Here is a 14360-nt window from a genome sequence, read left to right on the forward strand (position 1 = left end):
AAAAAGGGTGATGAGGCACTGGCACATATTGCCCAGTGAGCTGGTGGATGCTTCATCCTTGGAGACAATAAAGGTCAGGCTGGAGTGGTCATGGAGCACCCTGATCAAGCAGTAGGTGTTCCTGTTCACTGCAGGGAGTTGGAAAGATAACCTTTAAGGATCCCTTCCAACTCAAATGATTCTATGATCCTGTGGTTCTATGACACAGTCCAGGTCACTAGTTGGACATCTTTAAGCACATCCCTGGAGTTTTACAGGCTAAGCCAGGTGACTGTGAACTAACTGGCAGAAATGGCTGGTATCTCCTAGGTGGCTTCTGCCTCCACTGACATTTTTGTGCAGTGTGGATACCCCAGGGAGGAGCCTGTGCCTATGGTAGTGTGGGAGAGGGAGGAGGGAGCAAGCCTCGTGTCCTTGTAAGCGTAACAGTTTAGTCTTTGCTTTCAGGGACACAAGCAGGCAGTTGGCTTTGTAGTAACCCACATGACAACAGGAATAACATCAGGCATAATTAGACGAAATGATGGTATAAGTTCAACTCTTTCCCCCTAAAGCACCCACCCCCCTCAACCCATTTTGAAACAAAGCACCTTTTGTGGGCTTCAAGTAGCTTTTAAAAACACAATCGATTTCTTTCTTCCCCTTCACAGAAAAGAGTTTGCTGCTTGGATAACGAAGGTTGAAACGTCTGGGGGAGGATGGGGCTGGGATAGGGAGGGGATGAGACACCTCGCCCCCCTCCCTTCCCCCCCATCCCAACTTCTGATGTCTTCTGCCAGACAGACAGTACTTCCCCTCAAGATAATAATTTCTCCTTGTTACTACAACTTTAATGCTCTTCTTTTCCACCCCTGCAGCCCACAACAGTATCCCCTATTGTCCTGGCATACATGATGTAGGCATGATTCTGCCTTTTCCAAGGCCTTGTCAGATTATGGATGATTGGTCATGCTTCATCCACCCGATGAAGACCATCAAAGAATAGCACAACTTTTTCCCTCGTTGTCTCCTTCCTCTTAGCACGACTTGGCTGAGAGAGAGTACCACTGTGCTGGATTTGAATGAAAATTATCTAAGTGTGTGGTTCCAACTCCCCCTGCTAGCTCCCCTCTCTTTAAAAAACGAGTCTGAAATGTAATCAGATTTACTTTAATGAGGGAGGACTGAGAAAATGCATCCTGTGAAAAAGAACTTTGTGGGCAACCCAGGTCCCACACCATAAACAAAATCAAGTCACTCTATATTAGTGTATGGAAAGATTCAGCACTGGAGAAACTCTGTTTCTAACCCCTCCCTATCACAGATTTCTAGCTAACCCATTAAAACCGCTTTGTACTCACTCCTGTGCCACCCCTCAAGTAGCTGTATGCCTACGTGCCTTTACCAGGTAAGAGCTGTATGTAGAAAAGCAGCACCAGGTCAGATACGGACCAGATTCTGAGTGTCATCATTTCAGTTTGAGATGGTTTTAGGTCCTTTGCTGAAATATGAGTCATTTTAAAATCACTGAGCTAAGAACTGTGTGGGTTTTGTTGGTTTGGCTGTTGGTTGTGTGCATCTTTAAGGCATTTGGACACGAAGTGTGATGCCAATGTGGCAGTATTATTAACATTTTAGAATATTTAAAATGTTATAAATTTCATATATTGTAAACATGTAATGATGTGATACATATGTATGTATCATCAATAACTCTGAAATTGGTTTATAACTCTACCAAGCTTGTTCAGACCTAGTTTTTTTTCAAGGTGAGGTTCTCAGGCAATGAAGTTTGAAGACTTCATGTAAATAAAACTTGTGAGCAGAGGAACTCTGTGAACGTAGCCACTTTGAGAACTGTTCACATAGTTAGTAATAGGGAATAGTGCAGTTTCTTCTAGAAATGCCCCAGTAGCCATACATGTAAGAAAATGAAGAATCAAAAATTAAATTCACAGGTTTTAATAAATTTTTTTTTTTTTTTCCCCCATCACTCCTACCTTTGGGATAGCCATGAGTGTTCTTTCCTCAAAAAAGGAACACTTAATATTTCTGGGGAAAAAATATGCCTGCCTTGGCAGAATTTATTCCCAAATTGGTGCATATTTCTTCTAGCATGGGCTTGAAAAGATTGAAGTAGATTTTTTGGGAAGCTGTGTTCTTTCCCCTGCACATGTAAGATTTGTTTTTGCCCCCCTTAAAATTACTAGGAAGCGCCAGGCCAAAAAATGAATGTTCCAGAACATATAAGGCTGTGGCAACTGGGGATTGATCATAAACTCTTTTCCAAACATAACTAATAGTTTAACTGGTGACCGGATATTACCCAGAGAGTATATTTTATTGACTGTGAATTCATTAATAGTTAACTGGTGTGTAGACATTGAAACAATGTGTCAATTCTTCATATTGAATCCTATCTCAGACAAATACAATAAGATGCCATGGTCTGTCACTTTTTCAACTCAACATTGCTGAGTGTTGATGTCAGGGAAAAGTCTTGCTTGGCTAACAGCATTCCTAGAGCACTCTGTGGGACTGAAGGAGCTACAGAAAACTCAGAGGCTTTATCTAGACACAAAAGCTGAACCTGCAAAAGAGCACAAGAGAAGATTTTGCTGGGATACTTGTTTATATGACTCACTTTTGTTCCTACAACCTGGAGCTTCTATTCTCATCTTTCTTCCCTGGAAGTGTGGAAAGTCACTGCAAAACTTTATTGCTTTGCAAGGCAATGAGAGCATGAATCCATGTGTCTGCAGAGATTTGAAAATGCTCAGTGCTAGATGTGACTGCTATTCATAAAGGAGGTTGATTTCTGAATGCTGATGTACCCAGAAGTACATGAAAAATTGTTTATGATTTGGAAGCCTATTGAACACCAGGAGGACAAACACTCTACATCTGTTGAAGGCCAGGATCATTGCCACAAGATTAACAAGAAAGGAAAAAACACATGGCAGTTATCCAGGAAACACAGCTATCAGAAGGTAAACAGGGATAATCAACCAGGGACTCTGAAAAGTTGCCCTACTAACAAAATAAAAGATATGACCCCCTCAGAAGCCTCTGTATCCTAGAAGCATGTGTCTAAATACAAAACAAATGGAAACATTTAGGACTACGGAACTGTTTTAAGGCCATAGATGAAGTCAGGAGAGGGGCCAGCCCTGGCTGAGTTTTGAGAGTGGGGGTACACTGTGTGGTGTATTTTGAAAGATCACAGAGTGCACTTCTGCTCATGGAAATCCCTAAGGAGAGAGACATTGAGACATTGATCCTGAGCTTTCCTGCAAGAAGTAACCATTTTTTTGGACAGGACGGGTGTGATGGTGAGGACAGTAGGGCTTTCCTACTCCAGCTCTTGAGAACTGGCTTTGCCTGAGAGGCATCAAAAAAGGGCGTGGATAGATTTTCCTCCAGTTGGCCAGAATGAGGTCTTAATAATTCAGATTACTTTATGCATACATGTACCTGATGTTAGCAGCTTCAGTGACTACAACTGCAAGTACTCGACTTCATTTCTTTGCAAAGTGGATACTTATCTCCTATCCATTTTGAGACTACTATCAGCAAACTTCTACTCTTTCACCTCCTCAGCTGTGGCCAGCAAGTTGAACTTATGCATGCTCTTTGAGTAACCTCGAAAATGTAACAGGACAATGAAAGTCAATGGGAAACCACTTTCTGACTACAAAAATGTAAACCTTTGTCCTTTTTTTTTTAACATAGCTGCTCTTTTATTAAAGATCTAATTTTTTTTCCACATATCAAGTGCACTTTTTATGCACGAAGAGCCCTCTTTAATAGTAAAATAAACACACTAAAGAAAAACCACAACTGATGATTTTAAGAGAATGACTCTATATTGTAGTCAAAGGAGATCTTCACATAGACTTATTCTGAACAAAATGCCTAAGGAGTGCATTGTCATCTTTCACTGAAGCGTAAAAACCTGTAGGCATTATTAAACCTCTCTTATGATGATCCTTGAGATTACAAGCCAAAAATAAGAAAGGGAAAAAGAAATTTAAAAAAAAGGAAAAAGAAAAGGTAGGGTGGGGAATAAACTTATTCCTCATGTACTTCTTTGGCTCAGAGGGGAAAGGCAAAAGAATTTGGCCTACTGGATCTGTTGTACAAAAGAAGAGTCTTAACGCCACTCATCACAATGGTTAGGAAAATCAAAGGGCCCAGATGTCAGTAGGATCCCTGTGACCTCATGGGTGTTTTGTGGATGTATGTGCTATGAATATCTGTTGAAGATAAAGAACTGGATTTTGATTTACAAATGCTTTAGTGGAGAGTTGACTTGTATGGATAGATGCCTTCAGTTTCACACATTTAATGACTGTGGAGCTCCTCAGCAACACACAGTTTTAAGGATAAAATTCAATGAGATTTGGTGCAGTTTCTGCTCTGATCATTCATTCATTCCCTCCTCATTACCAATCTTTCAAATTTGCACTAAAGAATGAAGGAAGGATTTGTGAAGAATTGGCAGCTGCATCAAGGTGCTTTGCTATTCCAAACAAGTCTGACTCTGTTAAATCTGTGGAGCAGTAACGCTCTCATTCCTGATTAATCTTTCCTCCTCTTTGAAACAAGCCATAGATAGGCGGATTAAATGTAGCTGTAGACATTTTTTCAGTGTATTGGGATTGTTGTGTTAAATTGAGGCATTGTGGTCTAATTCTACAGATATTCATATGCCATGGCTCTAGCTGTTATTTTGGGCACAATGCAATTTTGTAGGTATTGCAATATTGCAACTTCAAAAAAAAAAAAACACACCTTGGGCTGGCTGAATCATCTAAGTTGACTGCTTACTGTTTTAGTAGTAGCCTTCATGTAGGGAAAGAAAACATAACTCACTCACAAAAGATGGAAAATGATGCCCAGACATACATTTGTTGTGGAATAACTGTGACTGTAATGAATGCATTCCTACCATTTGATACTGCACTTGTATTCAGACTCATTGTTTCTACCTCCATAGTTTTCTGAAGTGCTGCCTTCATTCTCCTTCTACATAACAAATCTAGAAGTGCCTTTGCTCCTTGCCTTATTCACTTTCAGCAACAGCACCCTTCTGATTTTCCGGCTTTGAGAGAAAAACAAAGTCTTTTTATTTCTTTATCTACTGTTGTGAAATCATTGCTATGGTATCCACATCATTGTGCAGGATTCTGGGTTGTAACAAACTATGCCTGCTACATTTTTTACTTTAAATACTGAAAGCTTTTTGCTGTCTGAAAATGTTGGGTTTGGTTTTAGGACTTTTTCAACATTTTCTGGACAGATTCTGAGTCATCTGTGTGAGATGGATGATAGTTTACTACACAAAACAGTGTGTCTGCAGTGTCCACATCACATATGTGTAATTTATGAAGGCCAACCAATGTGACTAGCACAGTGAAAGCTCAAGGCTTTTAAACAGTTAGTAATGGAAGTCAGAACAGTATAGCAGGCCTGGAAACTGATCCAGCTCTAGACTGCATCCTCCTGCCTACCTAGTAGTCTGATTTTTTGCCATGGATTCTGCCCAAGCTTCCCTTTGGAAGTGACACATCCTGATGCTCAAAGACCTTCCCAAGGAAGTTTCAGCAGGGAGGAAATAGGCGAATATAACATCTCATAAACTCCCTATGACTCCAGAACAAGGCCCAAAGGCTATCATTACTGAAATGCATACTGCTAGCGTCATTTCCAAGAGAGGATCTCAATTTATTGTGTGTTGGGAGTTTCTAGGGTCAGCTCCATCCTGCTATGTAGTATAACAATGCGTCAGTTGCACAATAGGAGTAACCTCACAGTATTCATATGTCACTTCAACAAGAGAACAGAAAAAAATGCTCATGTAGCTACAGGGTGGTTTGGCTTTCCTGACATTGAATTCTTACATGGCAGGCATCAGTTCTTTAATGGGAGAGACTTTTGGAATGAAAACAAACTCATTAGTAGCAACCAATTACAAATCTGTGTTCCCTGCCCTTGACAAACTTCCCCGTTTCCCTGTGTTGCTGTTTTTTTCCCTCCTTCATTGTCATGTCACGTCAGAGCTGATTATAAGAGAAGGGCCTTTTGCAGAAGACCATTACATGGGTGGGCTTTGGGCTGCTAAGCTTCACCACTCTTCAGGAGATCACAAATCTCAACTCACTGTCTTCGTTCTTTCCCTAAGACAATGAAAACCCTGAAGTGAAAGCCCTGTGGTAAATCTTTTAGCCCTGAGTGTTAATTCATGGATTCTGAGATGGAAGGAAAAGCTCTTATTTCACAGTCAAAGGCCAATCAAGAAGCAGTTTCTATTGTGTTGTAAAACCAAGTGGCCAAATACAGTTATCCCTCTATGCAACAAAAGCATTCCTTAGGCTTTTGCATCATAAACACCCAGCGAGGCTTGTATGTCATAATTGCTGATCTCTCAGGATGTGCCAGACATGTTTCAGCTCACCACCTGATACTAAGCAACATCAGAGAAGCAGGCAGCTCTGCCTGGAGGCTGCCATCCCCTCACAGATATCTTGAAAACAGAAATGGCGAGACAATATCAGAAGCCCCGCAACAGAGGACGCTCCCAGCAGAGGCAAAGAGGCAAAGACAGGAGACAAAGAAAGAAGCAAAGTAGAAGGACAAGGATAAGAGGTGCTGTCTTTCAAGCTGAGTGATGGAAAGGTTGTGACAAGATGAGACTTTCTGAAAAATCCTGGTGAAACCACAGTGCTGCAGGGACTATCTTGTGACTAGCCATGGAAATCTCTTTTTGGCTCAGGGATAATCCTGACAAAATGGGAGAAGCTCTTGACTTCCTTAGGGTAGAAGTCTTGCAAAGAGATCTTGACAAATTACGGGTCTGGGTAATCACCAACTACATGATGTTCAACAAATGCAAGTGTTGGATTCCGCACCTGGGAGAGGGCAGCCCTCGCTCTATGTGCAGAGTGGGAGATGAGAGGCTGAGAGCAGCCCCATGGAAAGGGATCTGGGGGTTCTGGGTGACTGCAAGTTGTATTTGAGCTGGCAGCGTGCCCTGGCAGCCAAAAGGGCCAACTGTCTCCCGGGGTGCATCGAGACTAGCACTGCTACTGGGCAAGGGAAGGTTTGGTCCTATCACCTCAATTACTGTGTGCAGATTGAGCACCACAATATAAGAACAACACAAAACTATCAGAGAGCATCCAGTGGAGGGCTATGAAGATTGTGAAGAGTCTAGGGGGGATAGTTGTATGAGCAGCAGCTGGGTTCCCTGCATTGGTTGAGCCCAGAGCAGAGGAGCTGAGGTGAGCCCTCACAGCAGCTGCAGGTCCTCACAGGGAGTGGAGGAGCAGCACTGAGCTCTGGTCTCTGGGACAGCAACACTGGAGCAAATTGGACAATTAACTCTTGCCATTAATGCCCTTTGTAGCTTTTTGGCAAAAGAAAGTGTTTCTCATTCTTGCTTTCCTACCTTCTCTTTCACAGTGGGCAAGAAATACCATTATAGAAGACGAGTGTTTTACTGACATACAGCCTCCTCTGCTATATGTTGCAGCATCAACTGCATGACAAACAATTCTGCTTTCTGGGAAGCTTGGAATAGGAGCAGTCAGTTAACATGCAATAAACAGGCCTGAATGCATTTTGTTTCCTTTAATTTTACTTATTTACCATGTGTGCGGTATCCCTAGAATGTTATCTCAGACTCTTTCATGCTAGGTGCAGATAGGGAAGTTCTTCATTGTCTAGGACTGAGAAGATTTATTAAAATGGAGAAATCAATGATTAAGGCTTGTCTTCCTGCAGCTGTTCAATCACAGTCTGAGAACAAAACTATCATATCCTAAGTTGCTATAAATATTTTACTTGTTATTCTTTTGATCAGCTAACTATTGCACACAATATAAACACCTGAGATGCACTGCTTCTTTAATTGCCCTTATCCAGGAAAGGCCAACGTTAGCTGCCTCAATAATGACTTTCACATTCAGGCAACAATATATGGTAAGATCAAGACAGTGATAGTTAATTCATGACCTTCTAAGTAAATTATCAGCTGGTGGAGGCATAAAGAAAGGAGTGTTGGAGCTGATCACATTAAGTCAACTCAGAATCTAAATTTCTCCTTCCACCAAGTTCTGTCTCATGCAGAGCAGAAGAAACCTGAACAGCTGTTTTCCTATCTGCTTTGCAGGATTTGTCACTGAGAGTCCCTTTGCTCTCTGAGGAATATGATGTGGTAGCTTGCAATTCATGAGGTCACTGCAACAGGATAAACAAATCTTCCTTATCACAAGGAATGAAGATAATATAGCACCAATTCAAAAAATAAAGTACAGCAGCTGAGAAGGCACAAGCAAAGAAGTTTCTCATCACTTCCTATTATCACCTGTGATTTATCAGAAGTCTGTTCATACTCTGCAGGACTGTGGGCCTAAGTACATGGAACAGTGCACCAGCTCTGTGGCTTTCTCTTTATCCTTGGCCAGCCAGGACCCACATGTGGACAAAAATTCAATAAGAATGTCAGGGCAAGAATGTGGCCAAGGTTAGTGAGCATGTTGTGCTCAGCAGGCATGGTCATGCTACAAGATGTTGCTTTCAGTTGGCTCTGAGGCTGCTCAGATGAAGTGAGAGAGGGGTGCATAGACATACCAGGAAAGATATTCCACCTACAGCAGCTTGTCTGAGATACATTTTGTCAATAAGTAACACCGTAGCACACATTCCTCCAAACAATTGTAACAGGAAAGCCCTGCCCAGCATTTCTTACTCTGTTTCCTTTTCTTTCCCTCTCCCTGGATTGGGCATCACTGCCCCAGAGCAATGGGGCATGTGGGTGTGGATATCCTGCTGGGAGAGTCCTCGTTACACCCCACCAAAATCAAGGAGACCTCTGCCACTCCAAAAACCACTGACATCACTAATGCAGCCCCTGAAGGTCAGATCGAGTCAGAGCACAGATGGAACTCCTATCTCAATCCTGTTCGAACACCTAGTAGGGAACTTTGCTAGGTTTTGGCATCAGTCTTTTGGCTACTTCTCCTTGTGTGCGTTTGTATGTAAGGAGTGAGCCAGACTGGTGCTTTTTGGAACTGCTCAGTTTCTTTCAGTGCTTTTTTTTTTTTTCCTTTTTTTTTTCCTTTTTTTTTTTTTCTTCCTTTTTTTTTTTCCTTCTTTTTCATAACATTATTACTCTATTAATATTTCTGAAAGCCAAGTCTTACTCCGATGGGTTCTCATGATTACAGATTAAATGCTGCAGAGGAGATGACAGTCCTCACATGTGCCAATGAGTCAGTGAATTCCTTTGTGAAGCCTAAGTCCATCCAGATGTTGACCTCAGCTCTAATGCTATGTTCTTTGCCTATTTTCCTCTCGTATTTCTGGGTCTACTTAAGATGGGTATGACGTGACCATCAGTGAAGAAAGGCAAGCTCTCTGAGAGGGTAAAATGTTTTGCTTTCTACAATAGGATTGTGAAGCTCTTTCCACTGCCGTAATTCTTGGCTGATGCCCTACAAATGCTTGTCTTGCGACTATTATTGCTCACTTGGTACTGTTTGCACTGCGCAGGCGTAAATGTCTACAGGCGATCTAAATATGAGACAGTTACTTTATGTGGGTCTAATTCAGAATAGCAGGCTTTTTCTACAGAGCCAAAGAGGAACATGGAACTATACTGGTAAGCAGACAGTACAGAAAAGCAAATGGACCTATCTGCAAATGTTCTGTTTGCACAGTCCAACAGCAATATTTTCACTAAATACAAAAGAGAAAATTGTAGCTGCATAGCCAGATTCTCCCAACAATTTTGCTGCTTCTTTGCTTTCTTTTATAAGCCATTACTTAAAATCACACTTTCTAACAGTTGCTGGGCTAGATCTTCCCTTGCATTGAGTCCTGCTGGAATGTGTGCATGACAGAGGACCAGAGGTAGGAATACAACCCTCCTGCTGCACAGGTTTTAGAGAAGCTCCAACAGAGGAAATGAGAGTAGTGCCAAATGAATCATTTCTGGGCTCTTCCTTTGCCTTCCCCACCCTTCTGTGTGACACAAGCCACCTTTTTGTGATACAGATCAGCAGACCTGGATATTTTTCCAGGACTTCAATGTAACCAGGTTTCTGGAATAAAACCTCAGGAAACATTAGGTCTATCAAATCCCCTCCCAGCTGTGGGACACATTCTTACGTGGTCCTTTGATTTTCTGTTGTGGCATTCAGCCTGGGGGCGCAGAGCATGTAAACGAGGATTCCCTCAGCTCAGTTTGTCCAGCTACATTCAACCAAATGGAGGAACTCTCTCAGGAAGTCCCTTTCCAGCTGTAATAACAGGCCCTCATCGTGCTAACCTGCTGCAGAGTTGTTTCCTGCTAAGAAGTAACCAGCCCCCTAATGAGGGGATTTTAGAGATGGGGGCAGAGGAAGTGAAGCAGAGCAGAGCTGCACTATTGGCATTTTTTAGTCCAGATCCCCATGTTATTTTGTTATTGGGATTTGCCCACTGCTAGTTAGGGCCTTAATTCCAGAGCTGCTTAGTTTCAGATACTTAACTCCTGGTTGCTTAGGCACACAAAGCTTCCTCTTTCTCAAGTCTCAATGGCTTTCAGTTGCTGCTCACATAACTCTGGTTGCACCAAGAATTGCCTTCCTGAGCTTCAGCAGCAGAGACATAGTGTGTTATAGACATTCAGCTTTCTGGTTTCAGAGATAACTTTGATTCCCAGCCACAAAATTGCCCATTAAGCTAAGGGAAGGTAGGAGAAGTGCCAAGGGCAGGGACAGCTGGAAGTGCAGTGACAAATCTGAACCAGAGGCAGAAAAAAGCTTCAAGTCTCCAGAGTCTCAGCCCTGAGCCCCTTCCACCTGGTTGTACTGAGTACATCAGGAGGCAGCTGTTAATAGGCTGGATTGCTGGTGACTTGAAATACACGACACAATGAACACAAACTGGTATCTCCCTGTTTAGTTTCCTCTATAAAACCCTATCTCTACTCTCTCCTCTCTCCCTCTCTTGTTTCATGATCCCTGCTAGAAATACATAGATTTACTCGTAACAAATTGCACCAGGATCAAAACAGCTGTATCTAAATTTATGGTCTAATTTTTAAACAGAGTCATTTCCTGCTGTTTTGCCTGCCTCCTGAGTCAGTCATGTATACTTCTACATACTGCCAGACATGGGCAATTCTTATTGAGAGATGAAGCCATTCCAACCCAGAGCCAGTATGCCTTTCAAAGGCCAAATCTTTTAGTTCTTACTCAAGCTTTTAACTGTGATGATCCAGACAAGTGTTTTCTCATGGCCCCTACGTTACAGCTCTCATTATGCTCTTGATTGCATTTCAGAGATGCAGAAAGAGTGACAGAAGCTACTTTACAGTGCTTTTCAGAGGTGGTGTTGGGATGAGTTTGAATAATTTGTTTATTTGATTAGCTTATACTGAGATGCTCCAGAGCTGGTAACAGTTCTCATTATATACTGGCTGCAGAGCACACTGCAAAGAGGATCTGCTCTGTCTCACGGCAGAAGACAGCAAAGATATGAAAGGAACTTCAAATACTTCAAAAGGCAGTATACAAATAGTCATAATCCCTCCTTCTCAACACGCTACCTTGACAGTACTGGCTTAAGAATCAGCAGCACTTCTACACTAAGCTAGCTATCTTGCTTAGCCCCTCAAGGACAGCAGGCAGAAGGGAAGGATCCTCCTCCCAGCCAACTCTCTAGCTGTTTATTTTCAATTTCAGAGGCTCATATCACATGTGGAACTTTCTCAATCCTGGGTTTTGGTTTTGGATTCACAGTGCTTGAGCACAGAGATGGTTATTTTACCATCCCAGATTTCCACTGGGGTGGACTGTGGCTTTCAAAATTCAAACAAACAAACCTGCCATCTTCATCCTTCTTGCACAGGGTCATCTCCTTTCAAGGATATTTTTAAAAGAATTATAATTAATGGTAGAAACTGAAGCACTAACGTAGAACAAATTCCACAAGGACAAGCAGTACAGCAGCCTCCTCCTAGCAAAACTTTCTAGATGAGTATGAAGTAAACACAGCTTTGCAGACATGCACGGTCAGACACCAAGCTTCTCAACCAGTGGGAGTCCTGGAAATCCCCTGGGAGACCAAGCCCTGGTTTCCTCATTGGAATAAAACACATGAAGGGACACTCACAGTTTAATGCATTCAGCTCCAGGTGCCAGATCAAACTGTGGCATCCTGTGTAATCCTTGCTGAAAGGTAAAGCAAAGAGCTACCTGGAGGACCTCCAAAGCACTGGATAAGAGGCATCCTCTCAAACAAAGGTGAGCCAGAGTTGAGGGAAGGCCCCAAATCTGTGCCAGGTGGGAATAAGAAAAACATAGGTAGATTTCTCTAAAAGTCCCTCTGAAGCAAGACTGGGAGAGATGGGTCAGGATAGGAGAAACTTTTCCTGGCAACCTTTCTCCAGGTGGAAAAAGAATAGCCTTTTCATTGTATTTTATTTCATTTTTTCCTCGAGTTTTTCCAAGTGCTTCTGCACCTCTTTTCTCAGTGTTTCCTCTCCAGGAGGGTTGATCCTCAAACTCTCAGGGCGAGGTTTACCTTGGGTGATATCACACCTGACCACTGGCAGGTTCTGCAGCTTTGAATTTTCCCACTGCCCTCATTTTTCAAGGCTGAACTTCCCACCTCTGATGAATTCAGGCCTGAAATTCATGTAAATGCACCTTGCAGTGATTCACTCTCACCTCAGAGGAGGATTTCATAGCCTTTACTGAGCTGAGGTGTGTTTTGACTGTGCTCTGATCAAGTCCTCTCTACCCTAGTTCTATTGAAATGTCTTTAATACACAGCAACTGACACTGAGGAGGGAGAACCAAACATGTCATGGCAGGCTTTAAATTGGAAAGGTTCAGTTGTAAATACTTATATATATTCCAAAACAGATACAGCTCTACATTACATGGTGACAAAATCCCTTCCCATGTTCCTCAGCTACAGAAAAAAGATCAAACAAAGGACAGAGGTTTACTTACAGTTTCAGGGGTCCTGGAGGTGACACATTCTTCTTCACCAACTGTGTGTAGATAAAGAACAAGATTGAAATTCAATCCTCAACGTATTTTCCACCCTTCCTCCCCACCCAATCACCCAACCCCCCTCTTTTCCCTCCCCCCCCCCCCCCAAAAAAAAAGAAAAAAAAAAAAAAAGAAAACACTGAAGAACAAAAAAGAACACTGAGACCAAAAAACAAAATCCATCCACCTGTTCTGCATACAGCCAAGAGACTGATCTTATTTTTTCCTACATCTTGATATTGGTTGGCTTCGATTTGTCTAGCATTATGCAGGTATAGAATGTAATATTACCAGGTATCCTGAACTTGTTTCAGTGGGAGACAAAACTCAGTATCTGCATTTTGGGGAATTCACTGCCATTCTCCCAAGCTCATCGTCTCCCTAATATTGCCAAGTAATAACTAATTAACAGCTATGAGGCAGACTAGAAAATATTGCAAGACCTGAGAGAAAAAGCAGCACATGTTTTTTTAATAGCACTATTGAAGATGCATTTGCAGGCACTTTGATATTTGAATACTTTTCTATACATCACCAGTATTTTCTCAGAAATCCTGATGCCCATGTGAATGGACAATTTATAAAGAAAAGAGAGATTACTTGGTAGCAGCAAGGAGTTCAGGAGCTGAGGTCTTTAGGAAAATGCAAGCTGTAACTCTACCATTAGGTGGTTGCTAAAAAGATCACTCATAACAAGACCTGGGAAATGGATAGGTAGGAAGAGAGAAGAAAGGAGTAGGGCTAAGGTGGAAGGCAAAGGGCATGAGAATGCAGAAGCAGCAGTGCACTGTGGGAGGATGGGAGAAGTGAGGCTTTTCAGTCCATCACCAACAGTGGCACCTGTCCCAATCTTGGACTTGCTTGTATTTCAGTGGCTTGTCTTACTGCTGTGGCTTTGGGAAGAACAGCCTGTTTACAGGAAACAAGTTGGATGTGTTTCCCATAGCCTCACTGGGCCAGGGTGGAGGCAAAAACTGGCTCTTTCTGCTGCTGAGAAAGCTCCAGATTGCTGGGGAGTGTGAGCACTGCAGTTCCTTTCTTCCCACCCCTACCTCCTTCCTCCAACTTCAGACCTTCCCCAGTCTCAGCTACATGGGTATTCAGGGGTGTTACTGTTCCCAGAAGGGCTGTAGGATCCTGGAAGCTGCTGGGGCCACGGTGTGGCTAAGTCCCTGTGAACCATCCCCCAACTAATGTTACCCCCCTTACTTTGGACAGAAGTTTCACAAACGTATATGTGGACTTGTGATGGATGGTAGCAATGACAACAAAAGCATGATGTTGCACCACGTCTTGGCAGACGTGGCTCAGAAGGACAATTCAAGCTGCCGC

At 42.5% G+C, this 14360-nt stretch overlaps 1 long non-coding RNA gene across 1 annotated transcript in view; it reads right to left on the reverse strand.

Annotated features, from left to right (window-relative positions):
- Window positions 1-13031, reverse strand: part of LOC128077224 (uncharacterized) — a 63346-nt gene extending 50315 nt beyond the window's left edge. Inside the window, exon 1 of the long non-coding RNA XR_008204889.1 lies at window positions 12987-13031. This is a non-coding gene — a long non-coding RNA (uncharacterized LOC128077224). The remainder of the gene's footprint in view (window positions 1-12986) is intronic.
- Between the last annotated feature and the right edge of the window lie 1329 nt (window positions 13032-14360).

The sequence above is a fragment of the Tympanuchus pallidicinctus genome, unplaced genomic scaffold (assembly GCF_026119805.1).
Source record: "Tympanuchus pallidicinctus isolate F22 unplaced genomic scaffold, pur_lepc_1.0 scaffold15, whole genome shotgun sequence".
Classification (NCBI taxonomy): domain Eukaryota; kingdom Metazoa; phylum Chordata; class Aves; order Galliformes; family Phasianidae; genus Tympanuchus; species Tympanuchus pallidicinctus.